Genomic DNA, 19047 nt, shown 5'->3' with positions numbered 1-19047 from the left:
AAAATATAAAAGCCACAAAGGGTCCATTAATGGTACTGAGCAAAGCTGTAATGACTGCAGCTTGCCAAGCAGCCCGCAAGCCTTTTCTGCGACATGTTCAAGACATTAGAACACATGCTGAGTTTAATTTTAATCAGAAGTCAGAGAGCTGGCTCCATTGCAGAACTTCAGTGCCTTCTTAACCCTGTTCCCTCTTAGCTAGCACAGTCCAGCAGGGACCAGCACCAGCTGTTTCAGAAGAAAGTGCAAGAACCCTCACCCGTGGCAGATATGGGATAATCTGCCCTCCGTGATGGTCTCACTTTAGAGACTGGCTTAAACACTGAACCATAAGGTCTTATATCTCTTCCAAATTTAATTATTATTAACTATTAAAACTCTAGATATTATTGCTACCATGTAAATGTCTAGTCCCTTTTTGAATCTTGCTAAATTCTTGGCCTTAATGACATCCTGTGGCAGTGAGTTCCACTGTCTAATTACAAGTTGCATGGGGAAAAAATCCTTTTATTAGTTTTGAATTTTTCACTTTCCAATTTTATTTTCTCTCCCTTTGTTCTAGTGTTATCAGACAGGGAGATTGTCTAAACAGAACTGTCTACAGTAATTGATATATCCAGGGGAATAAATAAACCTGCATCCCTTTAAATCTCTCCAGTGTCTCTGTACAGTCTGATGCCAAATAAAGACAGTTTTGTCCATTAGCCATACTGCTCCTCCCCAGTATTCAAGGCCTCCTCCCTGCTGCCCAGATAATGAATGTCCCAGCCAGTGATTAAATGGTATTTTGGAAAGTTGGAGCAGTCTTCTCACAAGCTCTTTTTACTCTACTAACTCTACCAATCAATCAGTGCACCCGTTTTCTATCATAATAAAACCATCATCTATATACACAAGCTGTCATGGGTGACATCTTCCTTCATTCCAATATTACAGGAAACATATATGCCTTGGAGGAAACACCTGTTGGAACCCTGAGATGAAGAAAAAAAAAAAAAAGACTGCAAGAAATCCACTTCATCATAAAGGCATCCACCTGATGTCCTTGCCAAAGCAAAGGGGATTGTAATTTAGCTCACCATTCTTTAACTAAGGTTCCCTTCTGCCATATGCTCTGCAAATGACATGATCCTTGCAGAAAACTGCTTTCCTCGGGAGAGGAATAAATCAGCCTACACTGAGGCCTGGTCTACACTAGGCGTTTATGTCGAAGTTAGCGCCGTTACATCGAATTAACCCTGCACCCGTCCACACTGCGATGCTATTTAGTTCGACATAGAGGTCTCTTTAATTCGACTTCTGTACTCCTCCCCGACGAGGGGAGTAGCGCTAAATTCGACATGGCCATGTCGAATTAGGCTAGGTGTGGATGGAAATCGACGCTAATAGCTCCGGGAGCTATCCCACAGTGCACCACTCTGTTGACGCTCTGGACAGCAGTGCGAGCTCGGATGCTCTGACCAGCCACACAGGAAAAGCCCCGGGAAAATTTGAATTTGAATTCCTTTTCCTGTCTGGCCAGTTTGAATCTCATTTCCTGTCTGGACATTGTGGCGAGCACAGCAGCACTGGCAACGATGCAGAGCTCTCCAGCAGTGATGGCTGTGCAGTCTGTGAATAGAAAGAGGGCCCCAGCATGGACTGATCGGGAAGTCTTGGATCTCATCGCTGTGTGGGGCGATGAGTCCGTGCTTTCCGAGCTGCAATCCAAAAGACGGAATGCAAAGATCTACGAGAAGATCTCTAAAGACATGTCAGAGAGAGGATACAGCCGGGATGCAACGCAGTGCCGCGTGAAAATCAAGGAGCAGAGACAAGGCTATCAGAAGACCAAAGAGGCAAACGGACGCTCCGGATCCCATCCCCAGACATCCCGTTTCTACGAGGCACTGCATTCCATCCTCGGTGCGGCCGCCACCACTACCCCACCAGTGACCGTGGACTCTGAGGATGGGATAGTGTCCACGGCCGGTTCCTTGGACATGTTAGGGGACGGGGAAGATGAGGAAGGAGATGAGGAGGGCGAGGCAGTCGGCAGCGCTCACAACGATGATTTCCCCGACAGCCAGGATCTCTTCATCACCCTTACAGAGATCCCCTATGAAGCGTCCCCAGCCGTTACCCCGGACACAGAATCTGGGGAAGGATCAGCCAGTAAGTGTTGTAAACATCTAAACATTTATTTTTAACAGAACAGTAATATTAACAATTAAAAGAATGGGTTGTTCATGATTACTGTGCCCTAGGCGCTTAACGGTTTAGTCATGGGCAGTGCAAGTTTTTAAAAAAAATCTAGCAATGTCCGGTTTTCCGTGATTGTCCTGCACAAGCCGCTCTACTGTTTATTCCCTGCTACTGCAGCTACAGTAAAATGCGGTCTATATGTCCGGGGATAGAGCAGTAATCCTCCTGGGACATCTCGATGAAGCTCTCCTGGAGGTAATTGGAAAGCCGTTGCATGAGGTTCCTGGGGAGAGCGGCCTTATTGGGTCCTCCGAAGTACGACACGTTGCCGCGCCACGAGACTATCAAGTACTCGGGAATCATTGCTCTGCACAGCAGGGCGGCATACGGCCCTGGTCTTTGGAGGCTTTCCCGGAGCATTCTCTCTCTCTCGCTCTCAGAGATCCTCATCAGGGTGATGTCGCCCATGGTGACCTGCTTTGAATTAGGTAGGGGAATGTTAGTGTTGGGACTGCTTGCCCGTTCCTTTACAGAACTGTAACCGCTGGTTTGCAGCCAGGCGGTGGAGGCGGGAGAGGGGCAGCCGAAAGGGATCGTTCCCGGGGACAGCCGCGAGGGGGTGGGACAGGGGCAGAGTTCCCGCTTGCCGGATTGCTGGCAGCAGGGACTGACATTGCTTTAAATGTGAAATGAGGCCAGTGGTAATATAAAAGTTTTAAAGTGCCACAAGTCTACGGCTTACCGTGTCTGCCTGCAACAGAAATTCCATTGTGCTGCCCCGCTTCTCAAATGTGCTGTGCAAGACCCCAGGCACTGAATGCGAAGGCCGAGAATTCGACCTTGTGCTGAGTGCGCATGTGATAGGTGCTGTGCATGGTCTTGTTCACAGAGAAAGACTATGTTCTTTGTTCACAACTACATTTATCTTTCTGAGGAATTCACTCCCTTTTTCCCATTTCCACAGCCCCATCTGTGACTGTCTCACAACCTAGCCTGGCATCACACTCCCAGAGGCTAGCGCGGATTAGGCGTAGGAAGAAGAGGACACGGGAGGACATGTTCTCTGAGCTTATGGCCTGTTCCCAAGCCCAGGCAGCACAGCAGACCCAGTGGCAGGAGAACTTGACCCGAATGCACCAAGCAAACATGGATCGGGAGGAGAGGTGGCGGCAGGAAGACCAGCAGGCGACTCAAACGCTGCTTGGACTACTGAGGGAGCAAACAGACACGCTCCGGCGCCTTGTGGATGTTCTGCAGGAACGGAGGCAGGAGGACAGAGCCCCGCTGCAGTCCATCTCTAACCGCCCTCCCCTGCCACCAAGTCCCATACCCACCTCACCCAAAGTGCAAAGAAGGAGAGGCGGCAGAGTCCCTGCTAAGTCTCACTCCACCCCTGCAGAGAGCTCTAGTAGCAGAAGGCTCTCATTCCCCAAAATTTGAAAAGTTCTTTCCTTCCTGCCTGACACAAGCCCCCGTCCAAGTTTCACCTCCCAGTTCCATGTGTAGTTCATAATAAAAAATACGTTTCTGTTAACTACTGTTTCAATCATGTTCTTTTGGAGGAGGAGGGGAAAGGGGGATTGGTAATTGGACAGGACAGTCACCTTTGGCAGGGTACATAGGCGGGGGCAGGCACAGCAGCAGGGCACATACACAGTGCAGTGATGCAGTGACTAGTTACCCTGGTTAGTCTGGGAGGTTGTTTTCATGTTATGTGGTGGGGGGTGGGTTGCTCTGTGACTTTGTGGCGGGGGAGGGCAGTTACAGATCTTAAGCGGCGGTCCTTATGCAGGATCACAGAGCCACACAGCAGGGGATCTGTAACCGTCCTCCCCCTGCCACAAAGTCACATAGACCCCCCATACACACAGTCCCGATCAGGAGGGGTGACAGGCTCCGTTGAAACAACCATCTCACCACAGCGGAGCCTGTCAATCCTTGAGTTTAGAAGCTGCATTTGCGTCACTACACTACACCCGCTCCGCACCACAGTCTGCGTCCCAGTTTTAAAAAATTCCCGTGAAAACAGTATTAAAGAAAACGGTGTGCATTAACAAAGTAGAACTATTTTTATTTCGAAACGTGTGTTGGAAGGGGGGTGAAGGGGGTATGTAACTGGATAGGATAGTCAACATTAACTGGGTAAAGAAACGGGGGCAGGTTCAGCTTCTCTGTACACAAACTTTAAAGTCACAGGTTACCCTGCTCACTCAGGAACTTTGCTTTCAAAGCCTCCCGGATGCACAGCGCTTCCCGCTGGTCTCTTCTAATCGCCCGGCTGTCTGGCTGTGAGTAATCAGCAGCCAGGCTATTTTCCTCAACCTCCCACCCCGCCATAAAGGTCTCCCCCTTGCTCTCACAGAGATTGTGGAGCACACAGCAAGCTGCTATAACAATGGGGATATTGGTTTCGCTGAGATCACAGCGAGTCAGTAAGCTTCTCCATCTCCCCTTGAGACGGCCAAAAGCACACTCCACCACCATTCTGCACTTGCTCAGCCGGTAGTTGAAGAGTTCTTTTTCAGTGTCCAGGGCGCCAGTATAGGGCTTCATGAGCCAGGGCATTAGCGGGTAGGCTGGGTCCCCGAGGATGACTATAGGCATCTCCACATCCCCAACAGTTATTTTGTGGTCCGGGAAGTAAATACCTTCTTGCAGCCGTCTAAACAGACCAGAGTTCCTGAAAACACGAGCGTCATGAACCTTGCCCGGCCATCCCACGTAGATGTTGGTAAAACGTCCCCTGTGGTCCACCAGTGCTTGCAGCACCATGGAAAAGTAGCCCTTTCGGTTAATGTACTGGGTGGCCTGGTAGTCCGGTGCCAGGATAGGGATGTGAGTTCCATCTATGGCCCCACCGCAGTTTGGGAATCCCATCGCTGCGAAGCCATCTATGATCGCCTCCACGTTTCCCAGGGTCACTACCTTTGGAAGCAGTACATCAACGATTGTCTTCGCTACTTGCATCACAACAACCCCCACGGTAGATTTGCCCACCCCAAACTGGTTCGCGACTGACCGGTAGCTGTCTGGCGTTGCAAGCTTCCAGAGGGCTATGGCCACTCGCTTCTGTACACTCAGTGCAGCTCGCAACCGGGTGTCACTGCGCTTCAGGGCAGGGGACAGCAACTCACAAAGTTCCAGGAAAGTTCCCTTCCACATGCGAAAGTTTCGCAGCCACTGGGATTCATCCCAGACCTGCAGCACTATGCGGTCCCACCACTCAGTGCTTGTTTCCCGTGCCCAGAATCACCGTTCCACGGCATCAACATGACCCATTGCCACCGTGATGTCCTCGGCGCTGGGTCCCCTGCTTTCTGAGAGGTCTGTGCTACTCTCAGACTTCAGGACATCACCGCGGTGCCGTAGCCTCCTCGCCTGACTTTTCTGCATCTGCCTCAGGGAAACCTGTATGATAAGCTGCGATGCGTTGAGAGCGGCCACAACTGCAGCGATGGTCGCAGCATGCTCCATGCTCGCAGTGCTGTGGTGTCCGCGCTGTCACTGACTGGAAAAGTGCGCGAACTGATTTCCCGCCGGCGCTTTCAGGGAGGGAGGGCGGGAGTGATGGACGGATGACGACAGTAACCCAAAAGCACCCTCAACACATTTTGTTACCCAGAAGGCATTGCTGGCTACATCCAGAATTCCAATGGGCAGAGGGGACTGCGGGAACTGTGGGATAGCTGACCACAGTGCACCGCTTCGAATGTCGACGCTTTCACCGTTAGTGTGGACGCACAAAGTCGAATTACTGTCCTTAGTGTGGACACACACGTTCGACTTTGCAATATCGATTCCAAAAATTCGATGCAAGTAAAATCGAACTACTCTCGTAGTGTAGACAAGGCCTGAGAGATCTTAGGAATTTGAAAGTGGGGAAAAGAGTCTTACTGGTATATAGATGCTTAGGGCCAGATTATCAAAAATGTTCAGGGCCAGCTTTTCAAGAGCTTGTCACTTACTGTTGGGGCCAAATTTCTCAAAAGGGCTAAGAATGTTCGGTGCTGGGCTTTTTTGAAAATCTGGCTTTCGGTGTCAGAATAAGAGCTGCTGCATACTGAGTGGCTTTGGAAAAGCTGGGCCTTGTTTAGATGCCTGAATGGGAGCTGAGCTCTTTGAAAATCTGGCCACAACTGTGAGTGCTGAATGTTTGAAAATCTGGAGATAGGTGCATATCCCACTTGTGGATGAGTGCGTAGGGATGTAGGTGTGTAGGGGGTGTGTGGGTGTGGGTGTGTTTCCAAGTCCCACTCTGTGCCTGATCCACTCAGAATATGAATCTTTTATAGCCTCACCTGACAATGCTTGGCTGTTTAACCAAGCCGTAGAAAGACTTGTGCTTTCAGCTCTAGAGGTCCCCAATTTAATCCCCTGTGTGTCAGCCAGGATGGCAGCCATCACGGGTACTCCAGAGTTGAAATGATAGGTAGATAGATAATTACAGTTTGATAGTGAAGTTTGTTCTTTTCCTATATCAACTCATAATCAAAATTGTAACAGAAACCCATCAGTCACGTCTTAGTGAACACTAGATCAGTACCTCAGCTCCAAGGTATGCTAGAAGACAGATAGATCCATTATGTTTCAAACTTCATATGAGAACTTTGAACTAGCATAAGTGATTAACAGTTGTTTATAGCATTGCAAGACGGGAATGGAAACCTTTTTATCATATCTTCAACTGCCAACAACATCCTGCTGATAAGCTATCTTTAAATCCTTCACAATGTCTTTGAAAAGCTCTGAAATCTTTTTTGAATCCCCAGCCTGCAGCATTATGACCTTGGATGTTTCATTCTCACATAGGAGAATGTGCTTGAAGTGAGTCTTGGTGTCAGATTTTTTGGTGTTTGCTGAGTTCTTTGCTTACTTGTATTCCCTTGGCTTCGGCAAGCCAAGAACCTTTGCAAATCCTCAGGACGCAATGCTGCCTTCTGTCTCCCAGTGTTGTAATGAGGAGAGGAAAAGGACATAAGACTGAATGCAAAGCATCTTACCATTAGCAGGGGATGGAAAAATGTCTTGATTATGCCTGAACAACTAACACACATGGTAAATCCCTGAGGGGCCATTGCAGAAGAAATCTCTGGGTACCTGAATGAAGCAAGCAGGTTGATTCAACAGCTGGAGCTTGGAAAGTCCTCATCTCACCAGCCTGGACATCGTACCATTGTCTTCTGCATGTTGAAGCTCATGAATGAGTTAATGCATGGAATATAGGCTATTCAGTTCACATCCCATTTGGGAATGCTCTTTATTGTTTTTTTTTAATCACTCCCAGATATTGCACTGCACATATGTTAGTCTTGTACTTCAAGGAGGAATGGGGCTTCATACACAAAGCAAAAATTGCCTGTGCCTGAGCAGGTTGCTACACAGTCTTCCTTTCATGGCCATGGCTGCATTGTGAGAATACTGCTTAGTCATCGTCACCGATTAATTTATATCACTTCAATCATAACGGATCAAAGTGGTTTACGTACTTTGCATGGAACTGTGAGGTGTAATTAATTAATGTATGCAGAGGAGCTATGCATAATTGCAAAGTATCACTATTTATAGTATTCCAACAAACAGTTAACATATCGGGCAACAAGTAAAACCTATCTAAAAATAAGCATTTTAGAAAAAAGTATTGTAACTATATCCATTGAACCAAACAGCTCCTTAACAACATACAGGCAACCCCTAGTGAAGTGAGTGGAGTTATATAGGTACCACTAAAGTTGCAACAGACAATTTTATTTATAGTCCAGAAACACCTAAAGGCCACAGCTGAGATCAGGGCCTTATTATACTAGGTGCTTTGACCGCACAGTGTAAGGGACAGTCCCTGCCCCCAAAAGCTTTCAATATGAACTGACAAGACAGAGACAGGATGGAAAGTGATTTGCCCACAGTCACACACTAGATGGATAGAAGGGCTGAGATCAGAACCCAGATTTTCTAACTCCCAGTCTAATACATCACCCATTAAGCCACAGCAAGGCGACATTGAGACATACCGTCAGCAGCACAGCTGTACCAGACGCTCTGGTCAAGATGCTCTATGCTGATGGGAAAGAGCTTGCCCGTCGGCATAAAAAACCCACCTCCGCGAACGGCATATGCTATGTCGGCGGGAGAAGCTCTCCCGCAGACATAGCGCTGTACACACAAACGCTTATGCTGGTGGAATTTACGTAGCTCAGGGGTCTGAAATACTCACACCTCCATGCAACATAAGTTTTGCCAGCATAGGCTGTAGTGTAGACATAGCCTGAGACAGCACCAGCATTGTGCCAACTGCTTTATGTTTAACTACAAGAATAAAGTTCTCTGCAACCACAAGGTTAGCAACTTTTGTTTTAAATGAAAAGCCAGAAGTCTCATGTAATAACATGACTGCAGGAGCTGGGGCTTTAATAAAAACACCAAATATCACATGATTTGTGATAAAATCATGAGTTAGCAACTCTGTGAACAAAACATGGGTGCAAATGTACAATAGGTAACAATGCTGCACTGTTGACGAGATGGCCTAGGTGCTCTGATGTGTCCTTTCCACCTCTAAACACTATGATGCTGTTTGACCTTCTTTAGTAAGCCTGTCGTCTGATCTGTATGTCCCCTCTCTGCCCTCCACTCTAATTAGATTCCTCAGAAAGGTTGCTAGCACTTTACTGTACAAGGACACGTTGTGCAGCACGCAGATAAAAGCCAGGTGCCATAACTCCAGCACTGACGTGTTTAATAACCACACCATTATCACAAGAAAGCCAGACGCCCCAGTTGCAGATTGAATGTGTGTGTCCGCAAATTGTTTTAACAGAAAACAATAGCTCATTATGAGTGGTGTCTATTTTGAGATCTCTGCTGAAGTTCCCAAGGGTTACTGTAGGGCCATTAAAAACCCAGTCCCGCCCACACCTATGTATAACGTATTGCAATTGAGAGATGGTTTAAAATGGCAAACCACTAACTCAGAGTAGCATCAGCTTCAGGACTCTGGCAGCCCCTAACTAGGTTAGTCTGGGACCCAACCCCCCCTCCACACACACACAGATACACTCAATTCACCAGCTGTGACATCACCCGTGATTGCCAGAACATCACAATGAAGGGGTATTGTCCTGACACGGCACTGTGTCAAAACTACTGTTCCCTGTGATGTCCTGCTCTTGGTTCCTTCCCACCCTCCCTGCATTCCAACTTATTTCATGTCACTGTACCACTGATTTAAATTTAACGATTTTCACCGAGGTGAGGAAAATTGCCTTTCACTCACAGCACAAACTTCTGAAGGTATACCGCTGAAGAAGTGATGTGGTTTGCCTTATGGTGGAAATTGGTGAAAAACCCATATTTGGCTGGTTTTATACTACGAGAGAACTTTACACACAGCTGTACTGATGGAAAATGACCACAGATATTTACAGTGCAAAGTTTTGGATTCAAGCCCATTGTCAATCAGAATGGGGCGGATGCTAACTTTCAAAAAGTAGGGCCAGATTCTGCTACTCACACTTTCAGCATTGGCTTTTCTCGGTGATGGTCAGACTGATCAGAGAGTAAGGCACTAACTACTCAGCTTGAGCACGGGTGGCAGAATTTAACCCCTAATTATTTAATTAAAATCCCAAAGCACTTGATATATATGAAGGAACAACGTTGAACTTGGCAAACAGGGAAAAACAAATCTGGTCATAATGACGAATAATCTCCAATGACAACCTTGTCGTTTTTCTGAGAGCTTCTCAACAGTTCCCTCTTTTTTTTTTTTTTGGTCACTGCTTATCAGAATTTGCATGGCTACTTAGCGTGTTAATTTAATTATCAGCAGCGCTTCTGAACAGCCTGATGGGGGATCTGTGGAGGGCAACAGAATCTGTTGTTGAATTATGAAATTGCACACACTCACACATCTGGAAGCCATCGTGGAACAGATCACTGTCTTGTAAACACATGTTGAGTGTTGCAATATTGTACTAATCACTTCCAACCTGTCAAAGTTTGCAGGAGAATAGTGACTGGGAACATTTGGGATAATTTGTAACTTAGTGCCATCAGCTACTTCCCCCCACTTATCATGACATAATTAACAGCAAAATAATCTAAAGAACAGAATTTAGGTTAGTCAAGATCTTCGATGATAGGAGTGATTTTTCAGTAAGGCCGATATCCAGCAAAAGCTGGGACCCAGCTACACAGCAGCATACCACATGATTTTTAGATTAACTGAATCTCTAGCATGTGAGACGGACTGCTCTGAGTCCTCTACAAGTGGCATGCAGCTCTGGTGCTGGCTTTCTGCACTGGGGTGGATTTAATTCAATACAAAACAATCATTCTCTCTTAGGGAGACATACCTGGTGGAGTAATGGGTGTTTGGACTCAGTGAAACAAAGAGGAGTTTTATTGAGCGAGGATTGAGCACAGAAGGTGAAATTCACCCCACACAAGGCCTATGCACCATTTAAGTCCTGCTTAGGCCCTATTTTGAGTGCTTCAGCGGTGCATAGGCCTTGTGGCTAGCCCTCTGCACAGGACTGAGTTCCACCCAGGCAGACTAAGGAATTCAGGACTTGGCCCTGTAAAAGAGGCTTCCTACCAGTATTTCTCACATGCTAGTGCACCAGTTCAACCAACAAAATATGGCTGCCTTGTACTCCAAGGAGCTCAAGTTCGTTGTTAATCCACCGCATACCTGTTTAACTCAAATCCCCATACAGTAAGTAAACAGGTTTTTTTAAATGGATCATTACAATATGATTTATGACTTTTGTGTAATTGTCAGAATTACTGTAGGTAATTAAAATACAAAGTGCATGCTGCCAGAGACTTCAGTCACTCTCTGCACCCTCATTAAAAATCAGGAGCTGACCAAATTAGAAATAGATTGGTTTGCACAAGTTCACAGGGAAAGCTAATTATGAAACTTATCCTTATGCACTCAGAACTCACACAGTCAGTCACGCAAAGTCTTAAAGCGATAATACTATTGTACAATGTGAAATGGAGTGAGCAATATATGGTGGGAACAACTCTCATTACGCTGTGCAAAGCAACTTTGCATAGTAAGTATATGCCCAAAACTCTTTGGAAAGGCTTGATAATGGACATGAGAGAAGGGAATAAAGAGGCTTAGGGGAGAGAGAAAGATTATGCTTTCACATGAGATTTGAAAAGAGGTAGGAAAATGCAGGGAGTAGCAGAAGTTGCAGAGAAGAAGGCTCTCTCACCAACAGTGGCAAGATGGAGAGAAAGCAACAGAGTGAAGAGAATGGCAAGCGGAGCTGAGAGAGATGAAGTCTGTGAGGTTGGCTGGAATAAGTCCATAGGCATCTTTAAAAACAAGGAAGGGAGATTTGTACTGGACTGTGAAATGCATGAATAAACAAGGAAGTCAGCAGACAGCAGGGGTTGAAATAGCACTAAAGCTGGCTGGGAATTTTTTGGCAAACTGTTTTTGCATCAAAATCTGTTGATTCCTCAGAACTGAAACTGTTTGCAGGAAAGGGTTTGTTTCGATTAATTTCTTGAAAATAAGTTGGAAAAATAGTTTAGAAATCTTTGAAAAGTCCAGTTTTTGATGTTTTTTGAAACAAAACATTTTAACTTCACAGTTCACGATGACTTTTCCTTTTGAAATTTGGGCTAATTATAGTATTTTTTAATGATCCAGATTGAAACAAAATGTTCCTAAATTACCTAAATAAAATGTATCAATTAACCCAAACCATTTTTTTTTTCAGTTTTTCACAGGTTTGTGAAAATTTGAGATTTTCAATTTTCATCCTGATTTGGAATGAACATTTTTTTCTAAATTTCTAATATTTTCCCAATATAGAAAAAAAACATTTCCCACACAGATGTAGTTGTCACCTCTTTGTGCATAACATTCTGCATGTCCTGCTGTCTGGAGAGCAGGGACAAGAAGATACGGAGGCCAACTTACAGATTTACAGATTGGGGGAGGGATAGCTCAGTGGTTTGAGCATTGGCCTGCTAAACCCAGGGTTGTGAGTTCAATCCTTGAGGGGGCCACTTAGGCATCTGGGGCAAAATCAGTACTTGGTCCTGCTAGTGAAGGCAGGGGGCTGGACTTGATGACCTTTCAAGGTCCCTTCCAGTTCTAGGAGATAGGATATCTCCATTTCAGCTGAGTTTAAGTCAAGAAATAAATTGTTGGTGAAATCATGGTCCCATTGACATCAGTGGCAAAACTCCCATTGACTTCAATGGGGACAGGATTTCTCCTCTATAAATTATAGCATGTCTTTAAATTTCCAGATGCAAATGGACATTTTCTCATTAGTGGTTATGCAAAAATTTGGTACTTGTGTTTTGGTACCAGTAAATGAACCAGATTTATATGTAAACAGATTTATGATGTTACTAAACCAGGCATCTCTAGACAGTTTTTGCACTCTTTGCACAGCTAGAGCTGTCACTAAGTCTCTTATACCATATCACCACTTGATCCAGGCTCTAATGTCTCATACACTGGTTTGTTGAGCTTTAAGGCTTATTGGTTGAGTTATCCTTAAGCTGAAAAAGACATCAGAGCTCCAAGATCAAGACTCACCCGGTGCTGTGTTAGAATAATAAATGAGGACGTTTCAAAAAATCTTTTATAAAGGAAAAGAGGAACTAACAAAATGCTGCTGGAGCTGAGGTTGAGTTGTGTTGGGTTCCCTTACAGGATTCTGCGGCTTAGGGGTTGTGGAGAGAGAAAGAGAATATAGCTGAATGTATCCCACCTGATTTCTTCAGTCCAGATAAGTCCAATGAACTGCATATGCATTTATCAGCTGATCTTATCTATCAATTTATCTAATCTGTCCTCTTGACACAGACAAGGACTTTTTGCTAATACACAACATGAAGCATAGACTCCACTCTATGGTAAAGAATAAAATGCAAAATAATACCCTCACTTCCCAAAATACAAAACAAAACAAAAACCTGCCTTAGATCAGGTTCACAAATACTAAAAAAAAAAAAAAAACCCACACCTGGTAATTTCACATGAGTCTACCCACCCCCATCTTTCCCCCACAGTCCCCCAGCACTCTTCATTTAAGGTCATACGGCGAATCAGATTTTCAAAACAAGATTTGGGAAAACATGGATGAAATAACAAATGGCCTACTAAACATTTTCCAAAAACCCAGTCAGAACGGTTAACTTTGTTTTTCATTCCTTGTTCCTCTTAAAATTCCAATTTCCAAATGACATTGGAAGGCTCAAAATTTCCTAGACAAAAGAGGCATGGAGAAGCATCCAAACTTTTCATGTTTATCCAAACCCTCTGAGGTTGCGCTATGGCTTTAAACACCCACTGACATTTCCATCAACAGAAAAACAAAGGGAAAGTGAAACTTGTTTAACTTGTAAGTTAGGTTTTCCCCCTGACTGAAACACAGGCAGCTAAACTTTCCCAGAACCCCTGCTCCTTCAGGGTAAATGCCAGGTAGGGATTAAAAGCACACAGTGCATGCTGACAAAAAGGATCTTGCTTATTGTAACAACACTTTCTCCACCTCTATCTATCTCCCTTTTCTTGAGAACACAGTTTTACACTTGTCCTTCATACAAATAACCCGAGGGTGAGAATTATTCAGAAGGCTTGTGTTTGACACCCCATCTGTTCATTTCTGACAGCGATATATAATATAAGGCTATAAAAACTTGAAAAATAATGCAACATAAAAAGGGATTGACTCGGCTCCAAGAGGCCATAAACGGTAACAAATACCATTGTATGATTTATTTCATGCTGTAATCTTTACAGTAAGTCATCTTTCAGACATTTCCATGTGACAGGTTTTAATAATATTAATGCCCAGAGCAATCCAAATCATCGCCAATAGACATATTTATCAAGCTGCCAATCCAAGTAAATGAAATTCTATAAGCAATAATGTAACATGTTTAAAGGAAGCTAATAAAACAAGTCAGCAGAGAAATATTACTTCAAAGTATTCTCTCTCTAATCCGGCCCTGGATGTTATACAGCCAAAATGCAAATCTTTCCCCTATGTGATTTATTGCTCCAAAAATACCAGTGACCTTTTCGCGAGCTCCCGCACAGCCCCTCACACACATTCATAAAGATCGCGATGCATTCTGCCAGATTAGCTGAATGCTGGAGTGCTTAGCATTATTGCTTTGTTTTGCCTTGCCTTTGGATTGAGATGTGATGGGTAGCATCAAAGAATAAGATCTTACGTCTTTAAAATTTATTAAAAACTGACAAGTCCTAACGTAGGCTTCGCAACTCAGCAGGTTTTTAGGAACAATTATCCAGATGCTAGATAAGTTTCAATTAAAGAGGAACTAAAATTTGGTTCTTTAACCTGGTTTTCCCTTTCATCTCATTCAGTTTTTATTAATCCTTTGTTTGGCTAAACGATCTCCCAACCAGGACAAAAAGGAGCCTGAGACAGCACAGTCAAGCCGCAATATGGGATCTTATGCACAAACATTCTTTAGTACCTATCTAGAAACAGAGCAGGAATGAAAAACAAGAGTCATCAACTCAGCAAAAAATACACCATTAAATTTGTCATGCCTATAGGCAAGAACATGTGGAAAAACCATGTCTAGTAAAGGAAATGTATTGATGGAAGGACTCATAAGTGTCTCAGGATCCTAACAGGTTTTTATTTTTCACTTATAGCCCAGCTTTATAGAATTTCTTTTGTGAAATGGCACCAGTTAAGTTAATTTCCTGGATATAAAGACCCACTTCCTGGTGATCTATTTTGGGTGAAAAAATGTGTATGTGTGTGTATTTGAGTTTTGTATGTGTAGTTTGAGAGAAGAAATCTTTAATCAGAGCTCTGCATGCAACCAAAAATCTATGCAAGGCCTGGGCCCGGTGGGTTTTGAGGTTAGTGACCCTGCCCTATTCCCTCCATCTGGACCTCCTTGAAATTTTCTGAATTTCAGGTTCTTGATGAAATTTTAAATTGAAAATACATTTTTTGACAAAGAACCCTCTTCCAACAAATATAGACACAAGTGTTTTGTCAAAAAAAAATAGAGTTTTTGACTAAATATGAAGCTAGTGAAAAGTTTTTGAGCAGTGAAAAAGTTTGCTGATTTTGACATTTCAAGAGTTCTGAAAATGTATTAACATATTTTGAAAATTCCTGAATTTTTTGTTTTTTGGGGGGTACCTACTCTACCTTCTCTCTCTCTCTCTCTCTCTCTCACTCCTTAGATGGAGTCTATTTTAGTGGTATCTGAGCACCTTTTTTACGGAGTGCTTAAAACTAAGTGCTTTAAAAGTCCCCAAGTCCTGCAACCTTCATAAACAAGGGGTAATGTGATCTCTAAGTTCTTGTCTACGGTAGGGAATAGAGCCATTTGTAACTGAACTGATTTAAGCATGAATAGTTCAGTAGATCTACACTAACTAGAATGAATTGGTTTAAGACCCTTTGCATATTACCTCATCCACAACTGCACTGTCCCTAAATCATTTCAACTGCAATGCCCTCTTGGCATCTATCCTAAAGTTCTGACCATAGCTCCCAGAAGTGGTGCATCTTGAAGATTTTGAACAGCCTCTGGTACACAATGTGAACCAATGCAGTTAGTCTGTGTCCATATATGCACTGCAGTGGTTCAAGAGAAAGTGGCTTCTAATGCTGCAGCAGCAGAGCATACTCCAAATGGTATTAAGCCAGTTTGGAAAACTTTTGGAGCACTTCTGTGCATGAACACAAGGGCTGGGATTTCAAAGGAGCATCTGAGAGCTAAGTACCCAGCTCCCACTGAAGATCACTGGGAGCTGGGCTCCTAAATTTCCATAGATCCTCTTTTAAAATCCCAATGGAGGTGCAAAGGATCCCTAGTTCGATGACATTTCAATTTGTCAAGAAGGGTTTTGGTCCAGGGCTCAAGCCAGGGAGACACATTCTACTGCTTAGGGGTCAGGGCAACGGCCTGGGATGTGGAAGACCCATGCTGAAATCCCCGCTTTGCTGCATTTGGGGTGCAGAGCAGGGATATAAACATGGGTTGTGCACATTGCAGGCTGCTACCCTAACCTAACCTCTGTGCTATGGAGTGTGATAGTCATCCTCTCACTAGGCAGCCCAGGATGGAAACGCTCAGGCATGTTCACTCAATTCCACTGTTGCAAAGACATGCACAAGGTTTTGTTTCATTCCAGTGCAGAACAAAACCAAATGTTGAAACCTGGAAAGTGACTTTCAGGATGTACGGAGTGAGTTCAACCGGTAGTGCCCCTACACAGGAGGCAGCCACAGCTGTAGGGGGTGGTTTGCTTGCAGTTGGTCCTGGCCACTCACTCAGCTCTCACTAGTGGGTCCAAATAGCTGCATGTACACTGCAGTGTCACACCCTGGTACTTTACCTCAGCTGGCATGCTAAAGCTAGTGAGAGTAGTTAGTGGTGGCAACCGCTTAGAGAAGATCATGCCTGGCCCTCCAAGGAGTCAGGGTCAAACACTTGTGGAATATTAGACAATAGAAACTGAATGAAGAATGGAAAAGACTTCATTTGGCCCCATTGTCATTGCTGAGAATATGGACGTGAACCAAAGAAGAAGAGAAGAAAGTTACCGGAGCACGGAATTGTTGTGCCCAAGCTCACAAAGCGGATACACACTCTGCTAGATAGAGTTGTCAGGAGCACATCACTTCCCCTCTCTGTGTGCCCCTCCCTTTGGGCTTGTCTTCACTACAGAGCCTTCACTGGCATAGCTGTGCCAGCAGATCCCACTAGTGGAGACACAGCTTAAGCAGACAGAAGAAGTTCTTCTCCTGGCATGATCACACCACCTCCCAGAACAACATTAGCTAAGATGACAGAAGCACTCTTCTGTTGACATAGCTGTGTCTACACCAGAAGTTTCGCCAGCATTGCTCTGTTGGCTAGGGGTATGCTTTTTTCCCATTCATAGATGACATAGCTATGCCAGCAAAACTTTGTCGCATAGTCTGAGACTTTGGCTGTCTTCTCCATTTAGACTGTGAGCTCTTTTTAAAAGGGACTGTCTCTTACTATGTGTGTACACAGTGCCTCCTGATCTCAATAGGCGTCTCTAGGCACTATTATAATGCCAATAATAAGTACTACTACTAACTGTAACATTGTAAAATGTCCTCCTATGGGAAGCAGTGGAAGTCTAATCCCTGGTGGCATTTAAATCTAGACATCCGAAAACCTTGTGTAGGATACAATGATGGCTTGGCTAGATGGGACATCATTGCCTCTTTTGTGATTTGATGGTGAGGGAGAATCTTGATGGGGAAGGGAATTATGTATTTGCGTATTTGGCCGCATCTTCAGGGAATTACAGAACATCTCCTAGTAAAATTTGTGTTCCTTTTCGTTAAGCGGCAGCAAAGATCTCAGGGAAAAATAAATAAATAAGAAATTCCTAATCCCCAAGGTGTAATGCCAGAGTATGGAAACTCACTTCTCTTGAATACCTCCCTCTGGCATAATTGACTTTTCAGGCACATTTTAATAATGATATTTCAGCAGGTTGTGAGGGCTCTTTTTTTTGTAAATTATGTTGTGGGATGTAAGGGGAAAGAGACGTGTTATAAATTAATTGTGTTTTCACTTATATTTAACGAGTCAGCACAGTCTAACAGCGTGTGTGTATGTGTTTACTATGCAGTTCCAATATTTACAACTGACCTAACTGGTTGTAGAGCAGGAGCAATGAACAATGTTTTATTGTTCTGATCCTATGTAAGTGCTGGGGACAGCTGCCGAGCTGCAAAGCTACCCAGAGGAGACCCTGGAGTTTTTGTTATGCCAATGCTTGTCTTTGCTGTCAAAACAGACAAAAGGATTGTGTGTGTGTGTGTGTGTGTGTGTGTGGGGGGGTATTTATTAAGATTTGTTTTCTCCAGGTCTCTGGTGTTCATGAACTGTTAACCGACTTAGATCTCAAGCCTTTGTAGAAGGAAAGTGACAAACATTGTGTGACGATATCTGATTAAAATATGACCATGTAGATCATTGTTGTTACCACTGTTATATAATTGCAACAAATCTTATACAAAGTGTGTCAAGTAAGGTGTCAATGGAAAAGTTATGATTTGCTTAATATGATTATGCTATGATTATGCATGTATTGATTGCTTCTGGGTAGCACCCACATGGTATTTAGCCAGCACATTGTGAAGGAACTATTCAAGTGAATGGCCCATTAAAGAATACTTAACTCACAATGGAAGACGCTGATCTACACTTAATGGACTTTCCTGCTATGACTAAGCAAAATCACGCATGGGCATGGACATGTGTGTTCCTCCCCTGCCAGGATCTTGTGTACTCCCCACAAGTCCTTGTATAACAACTCTGGCCAATATGTGCTCCATCCCCCGCTAGTGCATGGTTCATCACAGTATAACAGCCTACTACTGCTGCCAGCTAAGTATCAGATAGTGATTCCCCTTACTTGGCTGAGTAGCATCTTACACAATAAGCAGTCCCACTGAAGGTCAGTAGGGCTGCTTGGGAAGGTAAGTACTACTCAATGTGAGTAAGAGGTAGCACAATCTAGTTTAACTGGAGTGACTCTCTTAATCCCTGCAGGAGAGGTCTCTAGTGTGGTGCCCATGTTCAAATTCTTCTGATGACCATATATCCAGTGGAGACAGCTGGAGGAATTTAGACTGTGAAACCTGGGAAGGTCTCCCCTGGTGGTACTGCCACCACTATGGTCAGCAGACTGATTCAGGCTGGTGCTTAGGTTAGACAAGTGGGACTGCTGTCAGGGGGTTCTCTGGGATTCAAAGCCATTCAGCTTTATATCATCCTTTTCCCATGCTGCACCAGAGTCCAGATTTGCTAAACCTTCCAGGCATGCAAGGTGCTGAGCAC

The 19047-nt window shown here is 44.3% G+C and overlaps 1 protein-coding gene across 1 annotated transcript in view; it reads right to left on the bottom strand.

The window, feature by feature from the left end:
• The window catches only part of KCNU1 (potassium calcium-activated channel subfamily U member 1), an 86622-nt gene that overhangs the window by 32006 nt on the left and 35569 nt on the right, over positions 1–19047 (bottom strand). The gene's annotated exons all lie outside the window — the stretch shown is intronic.

The sequence above is a fragment of the Chrysemys picta genome, chromosome 2 (assembly GCF_011386835.1).
Source record: "Chrysemys picta bellii isolate R12L10 chromosome 2, ASM1138683v2, whole genome shotgun sequence".
Classification (NCBI taxonomy): Eukaryota; Metazoa; Chordata; order Testudines; family Emydidae; genus Chrysemys; species Chrysemys picta.
The sequence above is the reverse complement of the archived record's forward strand: the minus strand, read 5'-3'. Positions and strand labels throughout refer to the sequence as shown.